Below are 15,144 nucleotides of genomic sequence, written 5' to 3'. Positions count from 1 at the left end.
TTTTGTGATCCAGATGCCTATTAAGTAAAATACAAATAAATTGCCCACCACCAAAACACAATGGTTAGAAGCAATAAAATACAGGCACTCTGATTAAAATAGGGACAGGAGGTACATTGTAATCACAGGTCCACAGCAAATCTGCAGTCTAGATGGGTCCATATTGTAACAGCCACATATGCTGAGGACAAGGAAGTACTTTTAAATAGGCTCCATCTCTGCTCCCCTGAGTGGTTTTTGGGTACATTGCTATTCTCAGCACTTGGCTCCACTCTCTGGACTCTTGAGTTCTACCTTCTGGGAAATTGGCTCTTCCCTTTGATATTTCTTCTTTCTTTTCCATAATAAAATCTCATTTCATAGCTGCCTGTGAAGAACTGGCAATCCAGAATCCAGTTTGAACTATGTTCATTCCCTTCATCCAAGCTGCCAGGGTTTTCACCTATTGAACGCTTTTAAAAGTTTTGTGGGTTTCCTATGAATGATATCAAGTTGTTCTCACCTTATTAGGTGTGAAATTTTTTTAAATCAGTAACCCATTTACTTCTTCCATTTTCTACCTTTCGGAACTGGAATTCTCTCCTACGCCCATGCCACGATTGTATTTTGAAAGACGATAACTTGCTTTCTAATTCTACAGGTCTACAGATGGGAAGGAATTTTGCCAATGGATATATTAAAACTAGAGTCTCACCCATACCTTCTTTAGATGGTTTAGATGGTAAGATTTGAAACCTTTTGAGTTGATATTTGGATGAGATTTTGGATTTAGTGTTAATGCTGGAATGCATGTGTTGAGTTTGGGCAACACTGGGTTGAAGTAAATGTATTTTGCACATGGGATGGACATAAATTTTGATGGTGAACTATAGTAGGTTGACTAGTGTCCTTGAAAAATTCATGTTATATCAGAACCTCAGAATGTGATCTTATTTGGAATCAGGGTCTTTGCAGATATAGTTAGTTAACATGAGATCGTATTAGATTAGAGTATGCCCTAAATCCAATGACATGTGTACCATAGTTAATCTAGCTAATCACCCATTGAAGACATGTTGGTTACTTCCAAATTGTGGCAATTAAAATCAAGCTGTTATTAACTTCTGCATGCAGGTTTTTATGTAGACATATGTTTTCAACTGCACTGGGTAAATACCAAGGAGTACTGATAGGGTTTGGCTGTGTCCCCACCCAAATCTCATCCTGAACTGTAGTTCCCATAATCCCCACATGTCATTGGAGGGACCCAGTGGGAGGTAATTGAATCATGGGGGCAGTTACCTCCATGCTGTTCTCGTGATAGTGAGTTCTCATGAGATCTGATGCTTTTATAAGGGGCTTCCCCCGTCTTCACTCTTCACTTCTCCGTGCTGCTGCCATGTGAGGAAAGACATGTTTGCTTCCCCTTCTGCCATGAATGTAAGTTTCCTGAAGCCTCCCCAGCCCTGTGGAGCTGTGAGCCAATTAAACCTCTTTCCTTTGCAAATTACCCAGTCTTGGGTATGTCTTTATTTGCAGTGTGAGAATGAACTAATACAAGTACAATTATTGGATTATATGGTAAGAGTATGTTTAGTTTTGTAAGAAACTGTCAAACTGTCTTTCAAAGCAACTGTATCATTTTTCATATGAGAGTTCTGTTGCTCCACATCCTTTCCAAGATTGGGTATTGTTACTGTTTTGGGGACTTGGGCAAATCTAACAGGAGTGCAGTGGTACCTTGTTGTCTTAATAGCCCTCCTCCATTCTTGAACTGGAGTAAATAATAGTTCTTAACACAAAGTGTTGAGGGGAAGATTAAATTAGGTAAGTGACACAAATCACTTATAAGGTACATGACACTTCAGGAATGCTAGTATGAATGATGTATCATTACATGGAAACATTTTCACTGTCTCTATACAGGTCCTTCATGATATGGCTCTGTTCCCCTTCCCAGCTTTATTTCTTGGCAATGTTTGCACCCAATTTGGCTATTACTCATTTCTGCACATTCCCTCATGCTCTCTCCTTTGCCTGGGATGCCTCTTCTAGTTGCATTGTAACTGCTACCTTTTGTTCATGGCTCAGCAAAGTAAATCCCCTCAAAGAAGCCTTTTCTGACTCCTGCTTTCTGGCCTGTATCAGGAGCCCACCTCTGCCCTTGAGGGCAGCCTTCTTACCATCATTTTTACTATAAAATGGCATCACAAATGCCTACTCACTTGACTTTCCCCTTCATTGCATGAAAATATCTGAGGAGACAGACAACACTTCTTATGCACCTACAGCCATCTCCAGCATTTGGTAAAGAGTTTGGCACACTATAGGGGCCAAATAATATTTGAGATATTCAGGCATGCATTTAGAAAGGGTGAGAGGAAAGATGGAGAAAATGATGGAAGAATAGTTAGAATAAGAGAAAAAGTATATGGAGTAAAAAAGAACAGAGTAAAAGAACACAAGAGAAAGTTACAGATACAGAAATAAAAAAAAAAACAAAAAAGGAAAAATATCCATGGCGAAATGTGGATTGGCTGTCACAGCCATGGAAGAGGTCCATAAGTGATGAAGCATCCCTGTCCGCCTGCATTAAATGGTAAAGGAACATGGATGGGATGGTTTACTGGGTGCCTATGGAATGCCAGTCATTACTGTAGGTCCAAGTGGTTACAGAGACATGAGATTATTTTCCCTCCCCTTCTCCCAAGAGCTCACAGACTTTATGAGAGACAAGTCAAAAAAGTTGTGTCATTGATTGAGCATTACGTATATTATGATAAAAGCTGTACCAGAAAGAGCAGCATTAGAGAACTAGAGAAGAGGGGGCACAAAGTGGAGGTGATTTACTCAACCCAAGGAAGTAGGTGGATGTCTTCGAGTTTAGGAGAGCTATTTATTAAGCTTTAAAATATGAGTAGGAGTTAATGAAGCCAAAAACAGGATCTGGTGCCGTACAGGAGAAGAGAGCAAGGACAGAGTGTATGAAATGAAGTGACTGTTAAGCTGAAGATCATTCTGCATGACAGTGTTGCCCCTGTCCCAAATGTATTTTTCAAAGGGAAACTTGTCCTGAAGGAAAGGAAAAGACACCAGAGGATTTTAGGAGTCATGGGAAGATTTTAGGATGGAAAGTGATATGATTGGGCTTACATTTTAGAAAAAGACCTTAGGTAATAGTCTGAGGAATAGAATTAAGAAGACAGAGGCCGGGCTCAGTGGCTCATGCCTGTAATCCCAGCACTTTGGGAGGCCGAGGTGGGTGGATCACCTGAGGTTGGGAGTTCGAGACCAGTCTGACCAACATGGAGAAACTCTGTCTCTACTAAAAAATACAAAATTAGCCAGGTGTGGTGGTGCATGCCGGTAATTCCAGCTACTCAGGAGGCTAAGGCAGGAGAATCGCTTGAACCCAAGAGGCGGAGGTTGCAGTGAGCCGAGATCGCGTCACTGCACTTCAGCCTGGGCAACAAGAGCAAAACTGTCTCAAAAAAAAAAAAAAAAAAGATGATAGAAACTGGGGACTGATTATGAGGCTTCCAATAATTAGATGAACAATAATGATTACCTAAAGCAGGGTGTTTAGTGCATGAGACCAATATCTAACACATAGAAAAATTTAATTTTTTTCAAATGAGATGCAAAACACATTCTGAAATAAATGTCACATGAATATTGCAACTGTGAGCAGAAAGCAGTCAGTCCTCACATAAGGTCGCTGAAATATAATATCTCACACAAGAGAGATCAAGTAGGAATAACTGTGTAAATAATGATGGCATTTAGCAGAGAGGTTTGCACGTTGTACATTTCATTACATATTTGTTGGCTAGTATAATGTTTAAGAGCATGGGCACTGGAATCCAATGTCCCTGATTGGAGCTAGTTCTTTTATCCTTTAACACTACAACCTCAGGAAAGATCTTTAACTTCTGGTGACAATTTTTTCATCAGAGTGAAGATAATAATAGTAGCTACCTAATAGCACTCTTGTGGGGATTAAATAATATACCATATGTAAGGCATTTAGCACAATGCATGGCAGATGGTAAATATTCCATAAATGTTAGCTATTTTTAAAACAAATGAGTGAATTGATGAATTAATAATTCTGGCAAAGGGTGGAAACATGTAGCAAAATGTCCATGCTGTAGAACATTTTGAGACAAATTTGAGTAATTGAGGTGAGTGAAATGAAGTACATCTAAATGCCCCTTAGGGTAAATTGCCTAGTAGGGATGCGCGATATCTTAGCAGTGATTGTTAAAGAGGTCTCAGTGATACTGGAAATATACATTAGCCCCTAAACCTGCACCTGGAGAGTGGCTTCATTCCATATGGGGAGGTATAAGTCACCCCTAGTAGTAGTACTATTATTATCTTCACTCTGGTGACAAAAAATGTCTCAAAAGAAGTTAAGCTTCTTTTCTGAAGTTGTAGTGTTAAAGAATAAAAGTTTTTGAAGTTGAAACACTGAAGGCAACTTGTCTGTACATTTTGTAAATTTCTGGGTCCCTCTCTCAGAAAAGAGGTGATATGTTTACATGATATGAAGAGGCAGGCTGCAGGTGTTCAATGAGTGGACATAAGGTGACGGCTCAGTTAGAACACTGTTCTCCAGGGAAAGTTTGGCTGAAAATCTGGAGCTTGGAGCAGTGAGACTAAGTTAGCCCCAGCATCACATCATTGCAGACACACATATCCCACCTTAACAAAAAGGGTTAAATTCTCCAGAGATTGTTTGCTGATTACTCCCAGTAACTACTGGCAAAGTTTGGTTTTATTTGTAGACATTGCTGCCCATCTACTACGAAGCAGGTTGCGTGCTGGGTGTTGGATTACAGAATGAGTGAGTTATGTGATTCCTGCCCTTAAGGAACTTGTAGGCTAGCAGTGGAGGCACAAGAATCTAATAGCTCTAAAGCATTGGAAGGAATGTCTTAAAGAAGTGTAAATACATACTAGGGCAGAAGAAGGAAAGAAGTCATCTATCAATTTGACCAAAAAAAAAGAAAAAAAAAAAAAGGGTTACTAGTTTTAAAACTCTGTTGCTCAGAGTCTGGACTATGATTTTTCTCATACCCTGCTGTTGGGATTGGAAATGGGCAGAATTCAGAGGGCGATTGGTAACACAAATCATGAGATTCAAACGTTCATTTACTTTGACCCTAGCAGTTCCTCTCCTAAGAGTCTATACCATATGTGTACATACACACACACACAGAGATGTGTGTAACTATTTGTTCAGAAAGAGCTTTATTCCAGCAATTTTTATTTTAAAAAGAGAAAAATACATACCCAATAATAGGCATTTATTACTAAATTATAGTACAAATTCAGATGGTGTATTATGTTGCTATTACAAATGATGTAATAGAAAAATAATGGTGGCCAGGCTCGATGGCTCATGCCTGCAATCCCAGCACTTTGGGAGGTCGAGGTAGGTGGATTGCTTGAGGTCAGGAGTTCAGACCAGCCTGACCAACATGGTGAAGTCCTGTCCCTACTAAAAAAAAAAAAAAAAAAAAAAAAAAAAAAAATTAGCCGGATATGGTGGTGCATGCTTGTAATCCCACCTACTTGGGAAGCTGAGGCAGGAGAATCACTTGAACCCAGGAGGTGGAGGTTGCAGTGAGCCGAGATCACGCTGCTGCACTCCTGGTGCAGCAGCCTGGGTGACAGAGTGAGACTCTTCTCAAAAAATAATAATAATAAATAAAAATAAAAATAAATAAATAATGGTGTCAGAAAATGTTGATCTTATATTGTTAAGTGATAAAAGAAAAATTATAAGTCAGTAAGTGGAATGTGATCTTATTTGCTATAAATCAAATGTTTATGTCTTCTCCAAAAATGTATATGCTAAATCCTAACCTCCACTATATTGGCATTAGGAGGTGGGGCTTTTAGATCATGAAGGCAGAGCCCTCATGAAGGGGATTAGTGTCCTTACTAAAGAGACCCTGGAGAGTTCCCTTGCTCTTTCTGCTATGTGAGGCTATAGTGAGAAAATGACTGTCTATGAACCTGGACCTTCAGCAGACACTGAATCTGCTGGCAACTTTATTTTGGACTTCCAGTCTCCAGAACTATGAGAAATACATTTCTGTTGTTTACGAGTCACTCAGCCTATGACACTTTGTTATAGGAGCCCAAATGGACTTAAACATCCATACAGTAAAATATATATGTATATCTTCTAGAAGCAAACGACCACCATAAAAAAAGTCTGTTTGTCAGTACTGTAGATATTCCAACAAACCAAGAGAAGTTAATTGTGTATTTCTAGGGCAGAAGAAAAAAGGGGAAAGTGCTCAATTGTAGTGACATATTAACTGGGTTTTAAAGGGTAGGCAGGACCAAATAAGCTAAAGCATTGACAAAATGTAGAGTGGGAAAAATGCTCCCAATCTCCAGCACTGCATTCCAAAATATTCAATTCCACTAGGATCATAGCGTAGGCAAAACTAAGCTGTGTCCTGACCGTGCCCTTTAATTGCTGTGTAACTTTGGTTAATCATTTGAACTCTCTGACTTTAAAATCAGAGGTGTGGTATTCGTCTTATGTATTTGGTGTGGTGATTAGATGTTGCAGTGCATAAAGCACCTCATGCACTTCCTATACAGAGTAGCTGCCTAAGAATCATGATGGTGATTACTCTAATGCAGTGGATAGGAGTACAGGCTCTGGGGCTGGAATGCAGATTCTGACTTCATTTACTAGCTCTGTGGCTTTGGGTGGGTCACTTAACCTCAGTTTCTTTGTCTGTAAAATGGGGCCAATAAATGATATCAACCTCATTCTGTCATTCAACAGTAAAATGAGATGATATATGCAAATATCCAGGACCTACCACTAGGGAGCACTTAATTCATGTTAGCAATGGCTGCTGTTAGGAGACATTTCTGTTCACTGAGCCTTGAGAAGAATATCGATAAATGATTTTATAGGAACTACCAAGTAGCAGATTTTGGGAAGTACTGGACACCTAATATGGATTGACTCCAGAATTTATAATTCCATGGGGTGCATTCTGCATCCTCCTCTCTTGTCAGGGCAAACATAGTTCCTCCATTTATTTAACAAATGTTTGCTAGGAATCAACTAATTATTGCTAGGCACGTGCATTCCATGCATGTTGAAATGAGTTGCACGAAACCTTAGAGGTCCTCCAATCTCTGGCCAGTATGCAAAAGTTTTCCACAGGATCTCTGACAAACTTTCTTCTACAATGTGTGAAATCCCCAGCACCATAGAATCTGACACTCTTCAGTTGATCCCTTGCTTTGATAGTTCTGACTTTTAGAAAGTTCTCCCTTATTTTGAGCCAAAATCTGCATCTCAAGAACCAGTTGCCTCTGTTTTATTTTAATTTTTTTTGAGTTTACTAGAACAAGACTTTTCAATTCTTCACACAGTCATCCTTTAGATGTAGCTCCCTCTAGCTAGAATGTGCCTGAAAAATATTTTATTTTTAGGCTAACCTTCTTCCCCTGCCTTTAGTCCCCAAGTATATGTTTCTTGAGCTCAGTAGAAACTAGTGATTAAGAGAATGGGCTCCTGAGCCAGACACCCTGGTTTGCAACACTGGCTTTGATGCTTCTGAGCTATACTTGCTCCCCATCTGTGCAGTGGGGATATCATATCACCCACTGTGGAGGGAAATATGATGGATAAATTAGAGAATCCACTTAAAGCCCCTAGAGTCATTGATGGCATGTGGTACTGCATAAATGTAGCTTTTATTTTTATTATGTGCCTAGTTCTGTTGGCTGCTGACTGTGTATAGGAAAACAAGACTGTTTATAATGTAGAAGCACTGATAGCCTGGTAGAAGAGAAGGTAATTAAGGAGACTTCCAGAAAGTGAAATGCAAGGCAAGCCTCCTGAGTGTTTTAGAGCAGGGACAGCCCAGGGACATTCCTGGACAGCCCAGGAATGGACAGGAGGAGACTCATTTTTGTTTTCTTCCAAAGAATAAGATGGCTGAACCGATTATTCTATATAGATCTTTTTCTCAATACCCTGGTCACCATTTCATCCTATACCTTCCATGTCATAATAGAGTGAGTAGTTGTTCCCACTAATTTTTTAGTGCCATACTTCAAATTAAGCAAGATGTTCAGAATAAAAGGATAGGACAGTGAACTGGTAGAAAATGATGACAAATAAAGTGATTATCTATCTATCTATCTATCTATCTATCTATCTATCTATCTATCTATCTATATGTATATATACCTGGTAAATTCTCTAGAATGACATAGTTATCCAGCATTCACAAAAAAAAAAATCTTCAATTCCCAAGAAAACAGATGTAAGATTACTGCAGGGGTGGGAGATGACATTAGTCAATACATTTTTGTGTCGCAGCTTCCTGTGTTTATTTCAAACTAGAGTGTTGTTAGCCAGTGCAGAGCTGGCACTGAGCTACCCTGCCCTGCCTGCCCTGTATGCAAAGCTGCTAGATTCTTCAGATGGAGGTGGCTCATTATAGCCAGGGTGTGCCAGCAAAGGTGATATTGGGAGAGAAGAAAGGACAAAGATGCCAAGAAGAGACATGGGTCCTGTTAATGAGGTGTCAGTGCCTAAAACACCTACCTGCTGCCAGTTCCGGCGGCTCCTTGTGAGACTTTGAGTAAAGCCCAGCTGAAAGAGAATATGCTTGCCAGAAAGAAAATTGAGTTAGGGGTTTTCCAGGGGGCATGCAAATGTTTTACTACGTGTGAGCGCTCTCTCAGATCCTGCACAATCCACAGGGGAAAGATAGATGCAGTATACCTTTTATGATGGTTACTTTACTCCAAAACACTTTCTGATTGGAGGTTGAGTTTCTCAGACATGTGGTCACTCCAGATCCTGCCCTCCACACTTCCTACCTTTGCACCTTAGTCAAGTTTCCGAACTTTTTTTTGTCCCTCAGTTTCTTTGTGCACAGAAACTGAGAATGAGAGTAGTAAAATAAAATCAGCTAATCACTGCCCATGTTTGGAATGGTGGCTGACACTCTGGGTCTTTCAGATGTTGTCATTATCCCCTGGCAGACACATCTCCTCCTCTTCTCCCCCCTGTGCTGGGCTCATTATCTGTGAAACACTGGGCACTTTGGCATCTTCATGCTTCTCCATTCTATTCTTTTGACCTCTAAGTCCTGTCCCTGCTTATTTGCAAGTCATTCTGCAAGTCCCAGCTCAAAGGTTTTTTTTTTTCAAATGCCTTAAGAAAATGATGCACCATGTTCAAGAAGAACATTATATATATACTTCCATTAAGAAGATACTCATTGCATTGAATTGTACTTTTGACCTTTCTCTAGTATTGGAATTTTAGCTCACTGATGGTAGAAACTTACTTATTTTTCTATCTCTGGCCCTCTTCACTGTGCCATAGCACATGCTCACCACATTTCTTTCCTTTGTTTGCATTTAACAAATGCAAAGTACATGTTATATTGGTATATTGGTTATATATGAATGAAAAAGCAAACAAAATAAATATTACACATTGCTAAAGATTGTGGTTATATTAAGATCATAGTACAGTGGATTTTTTATTTTTCACTTTTTTGGTAATGTGGTTACTTTTTATAATAAAAAATAATTGAACATTTTATAAAATATCTCACTCATGCAAAATCATTAACTTTTTCAAGAATATTCATTTTTAATTTATTTTATTTGTCTATACAGCAAACTTTTGCAGAATGCTTATTATGTTATTCTCTCGGGGGTATTGAAAAGATAAATAAGTGTATACACTCTCAGAAAATGGCCTGACACACATAGGTGCCAATGAACACTTGTTGAATGACTGAGTGAATGAAGTAATGATGGATGACCACTCTTTCAACATTGAAGTTCAATGAGGTGAAATGACACGTCTGATGTCTGATGAAGAGTTTGGTGAGATTTCATGTCTCATTCTTTTTTTTCACACCATAATGCTGCCTGCTTATTCAAATACAGTCAAATGGAGACACTATAAGTGTTATTTACCATAGCTACGAAACAATGGGAGGGCTTTTGTAGCAGATGGACATCTTTGGTGTAGATATTTCCAACAGGCCTGTGATGGAATTGGAGTCAGTAAAGCTGAGCAGCACAGTGAAAATGAACACATGGCATCTGACAATGATGCAGCCTTTCCTATGATCCAGCTGTCATATACAAACCATCCTTGCAAAGAAAGGGCATAACTTATCCAAGAGTCCCTGGCAGTTGATAGAGAGTAGGGAGGCATCCTGGACAGCATCTGGGTAGATCCTGGCCTTGGGTTCAGATCTACCTGGGTTCAAATCTTAGATCTGCTACTTACTAATAATTGAAACTTAAGAAATGTCATTAGCCTATAAATGTCTCAAAAGCTTTATTTTGTTTTGTTTTGTCCAGCAAATCAGTTTTAACAATTTTAAATATTCCTCTTTGCTTGAGTTCGGGAGTCTTCTTCTTGGATACAATTCACTCAGCAAGAGTTTATGTATGGACTGGAAGGCCAAGTGTGAGGTTGCAGAGTGGACATGCTGGCCTCAATGCAGTTATGTTCTAAAGAAGCAGTTGTCACTGACATGTTTTTTCTCATAGCACCCCTAACTTTTCCATTACATTTCTTTCTCACAGTTTTCATAATGATTCTCTCCCACAGCAATGCCATTTCCTTGAAGGTAAGGGTGAGATCTGTTTTGCTCACCTCCTCACAGAGCTCAACATACTGCTTAGCTTAAAATTGATGTTCAATAATTCTCTGCTGATTAAAGACTGAGAAGTTTATTGCCATCTCAAACCCTACAGCCAAGGTTATGTAGAATTTGATAAATAATGAAATTTAGAGCCAGTGGTCAGAGTGGCTTTCCTACCCTCCTGGTGTGCTCATATAAATATTGCTTATGGCTTGAGAGATATATTGCCTTCATTTGTGATAGAAGATTATAAAACTGCCAAGAATTACTTCCGTTTAATGAAAGTGGATATGGCAATTACAGAGGGTTCATTATACAGTCAGTTTATGTAGGAAGACAACTCTGAATGCCAAGTGATAGACCCTTTCTCAAAGACATAGCCTTGATGCTTTGTAAAAAAACAATTACAAATTATATGCACTTACATGCTCCTAATTTAAGATAAAATAAAAACCTAAGATTTATCTCTTTAATTTATTTTAATTAATTGATGACCACATAAGAGTTTTTGTTGCACTGGTAAAGAGGCATGTACTGAATGCTCAGCTCTGGGGAGACTTTCAAGGGTTTCCGTAGAATGGATTTCTAGACCAAAATCTCTGAGTGAAGAGGTATAGGCTTCTTAATTTGGTTACATGCTACTGTAGTTCATTGTGCTTAAACATCATTTCTACCAGATTGAAAATTCTTCAAGGGAAACACCTTCTGTCTTCCCAATCTTTTGGAGCCTATCAGAATGCCATATTGGTAGTAGTCAATAAATTAGAAAGCATGAATGATTATCAAAAAGGCAATGGATTGGTAGGGGATTGGGGGAATAAACAGACTTTGCCAAAGATCTTGGAGCCCAAGGGCCCTGGAGCCTGGAGCCTATCCTACACATTTCCTTCCACCAACAGTAATGTTGTCTTCCTAATCTGAATGGTAAACAAGTCTAAGTGGCAGAGATAGAGTCTGGTCAATGACTGTCTCTGTGTCCTAGTGGCTATGGCACCTCTGCCTTTGTCTGCATTACTCTTTGTAGCCAAGTGCCTGCCCCACTGTGGCATTGGGTTTTTGTTCCAACTTTGCCTTCATCTATCCTAAATGGACTTAGGACACTTGTAAATAAAACAGGCCATGTAAAATGCCAGAAGCTCAACTCCACTCATTTGTTTGAAATAGGAATTTAAAGGAAGCCTCACCAAACCACTCAGAGAGACAGGGATTCATTAGGGGGGCAGACAGCTGAAACCAGAGCACAGGTGCCACCACTGCCTCTGTTGGCCTCTCTCATCTCCTGCTGTCCAGTGGCCTCTCATGTGGGGCTTCTTCCATGGAGCTAGAAAGATGGCATTTGGCCTCCTCTGCAAATCCCAGCTCACAATTCTACCTCCAGGGAAAGACTGAATGTACTGCCTCAGCTCGATTCAAAAACAGTTCTGGGAAAGATTCGGGGTGGCCTGCTTTGATTATATGTGCATCCTCTTCTGCACCCCCATCTCCTTATTTCTCTGCTGGCTTCCTGGACCATCGCTTGAGCCATGGGTGGAGAGATTCCTGAAAGACCATCACAGGCAGCCCTAACTAGACTACCTGATTGAAATAAGCAGCAGCTTTTCTTGGCTGCAAAGGGGAATGCTGCTCACAGAATAAGAGAGCAGGGCAGAGCTTCCAAGTGTCTACACAGCCTTTCTTTCCCTTATGTAAATAAATTAATTCATTATTAACATATCTCAACAACACGAATCTGACCTCTTTTAAATTTGGGTGGTGGAAAGAGACTTAGATGCAAATCGTGGTTTTATTCATTCTGTGACTTTGGGCAAATAATTTACCTTCTCTGGAAGCAAATATGTTAATTTCCCTTTTCTATAAAATGACAATGGAACTAGCATCTTAATAATTTTATTGTGAATATTGCATTATGTAGCATATTTCAATGCCCAGCTCAGGGTCAGACACAAGATAGACTCTCAATAAATGCTGACTTTCCTTTCTCTTTCTTACGACTCTCCCCTTTCCCTGCACAAACTATCATTTATCTCTTGAATCCACTCTGTGAGGTAGGTAAAGCATGTCACCTTTTAACAGAATAATGACACTCAGAAATAGAAAAGTAAGTCATTGATTTATTCTTTCAGTAACTCACATAATCATAAAATATTAACCAAATGCTAGATGTACAAAGAACAATAAGACAGGGTTCTTCAAGGAATTCATAAAGGCAAAATCTGAACTTGAAGAAAATATAGCTGCTCTACCTCCTATTCCCATGATTTTTCTACCCTAGCACATTCTCTCTTTGATGCTAGGGTTGATAATATACCCATTTTTTTCCCCTCTAGTGATTTGGCCAAACAATTCAAAGAATTCAATGAAAGCAGCTTGAAAATTATATACCATGAATACTACATTTTAAAAATGTTATCAGAACTGCAGAAATTGTATCTCATTAATCAGGGTTACTCCAGATTTTTAATTTAACAAATGACAAAATTATATCATTTAAAGCAATGAGACTTGTTAGTGCATATTAAAAATTACTATAAAGACTGTCAAAGACCTGAAGTTTGTTATGCATCTTGTGGATTAATGTTTATGTATCTTAAATTGTAGACAACATAGTCTAATTTCACATTTATTCTCACAAAAGGAACATCTTTAGCTCAAAGCTGGGTAGACTCTATTCATTTCCTTAGAGTACATAAGGAGACTTCTACGCCTCTAGTTCCTGAGAAAGATGTGAACTCCCACTCTTTTCACATCTGTTTCTTTCCCATAAATAATCTGCCCTGTTCCCAGACCCAATGTTATCAGGTAACCAGCTGTGGCACTTTGCAATAATTCATACTGCTAAAGTGTTTCTGGAGATAGTGGGTTTGCATGTTGATGAAGATTCCTGCAGGACAGGGAGCACCCACTTGATTGACAATGGTTCGTTTTCCAGTTATGAGGGACTGAGAGTATCTAGCATGTGTTCCATCCAGGGATGTGGATTGGAGGATGCCACACCAGGAGCTGGAGACAGGAGCACCTGGGAGAGGGATGACACTAATGTATTTTTGAGACCCTATTATATGCCAGTCACTCCATAAAACATATTTTATCTGGGAGTCTCATTTACTCCCCACTATGGCCTTGTGAGTAGGTAAAAGAGTTATCATTGTTTCTTTAACCAATAATAACATACAACTTTTTTGAAAAGTTGCAAAGCGTAACACAGGTAATGTTTCATGACAAAGCTGGGAACATCGATTTAAAAACAAGCAAGCATCTGGACTCCACAGCGGACTACTCATAAGCCCCATTGCTATTTTCTCTTTACCTCTGAGGAGAGGGTTATGGCTTGGTTGGAGATGGCAGCTCTTGTCTCCAGGCTTCTCTTACAGCAGTATGTTGCAGAATCTCTCCTGGTCCAGGATCACAGTTGTGTTCCCTGAGGCTTTTATTTTTATCTCATCCAATGGAAACACATTGAATTTTTAGCTTCTTCATAAAATACTGGAATGGAAAGAATACAGAGGGCCTGGATACCCCTGTTGTCATCCCAGCTCCAGCTCTGAAACTCCAGTATAAATGGAGGAAAGTACTATTGTCTCTTCAAGCACTGCCATGCTTTTATTCTATCTTCTCAAGCATTTTTAAAGCAAGAACAATGATGTATATGTTTGGCTGAGATCAGTTCAATGACACATTCAATGCTTACCACATCTGGTATTTGGTGCAAGCCTCTTTTTATGACTATCATATAGCTAGGCAAATAAAATATATTCAGAAAATAATTGCTGATTTAATTTCCATTAAACAAATGCACTAAGTCCTATCTGGCAGACCTTGTGCTGGGCTTTCTATAGGCATTCCCTTTATGCTGCAAATGACATTATCATTCTTTTTGCACCAAATGTGGCTCAGAGTGTTAAGATGTCTTAGTTAAGCCAATACATTGAATAGGCAGCGGAGTTCGGATTCAAATTCCAAACAGTTTCTCAAGCATCTCTTCACTTACCCACACATTTTGTCACTTATACATATCTTGTGACTCACACACGATCTAATTTTCCAAAACTATTTTTTTCTTACTCTTCCTTTATTGTATATTATACTTTACAGATTTTAACACCAGTCTTTGGTCATAGATGGACTTCACAGGATGCATAAACCTTAATACATTATGTTCAAAATTTGGTTGTGGGTACATTTTTCTGGTGAGTAAAAGGTCTGCACTTTTTGTCATGTTATTAAAATGGGTCTGTGATCCTGGTTAATCAACACTGCTGACACTTCTCCATTCCAAGGAAGGGAACTAGAGTTATTGATAAATGGATAGGATGCATTCAGCCGAGTTACTCAGAGTGGTTGTCTCTTAAGAACAGATTCTCATTCTCCCGTCCTTTCAGAACTTTCAATGGCTCCTAAGCACCCTGGTTACACAAAATAATGCATCTTCAATAGGTGATTAGAATATTTATTTTCTCCTGCAGAAATTATACACATGCACTTTTATCAT

At 39.1% G+C, this 15,144-nt stretch overlaps 1 long non-coding RNA gene across 1 annotated transcript in view; it reads left to right on the top strand.

The window, feature by feature from the left end:
* LOC107976454 (uncharacterized) overlaps positions 1-15,144 on the top strand; it is a 270,646-nt gene that overhangs the window by 128,282 nt on the left and 127,220 nt on the right. The gene's annotated exons all lie outside the window — the stretch shown is intronic.

The sequence above is a fragment of the Pan troglodytes genome, chromosome 7 (genome assembly GCF_028858775.2).
Source record: "Pan troglodytes isolate AG18354 chromosome 7, NHGRI_mPanTro3-v2.0_pri, whole genome shotgun sequence".
NCBI lineage: Eukaryota > Metazoa > Chordata > Mammalia > Primates > Hominidae > Pan > Pan troglodytes.
Note: the sequence above shows the minus strand (reverse complement) of the source record. Positions and strands in the feature narration are given on the sequence as shown.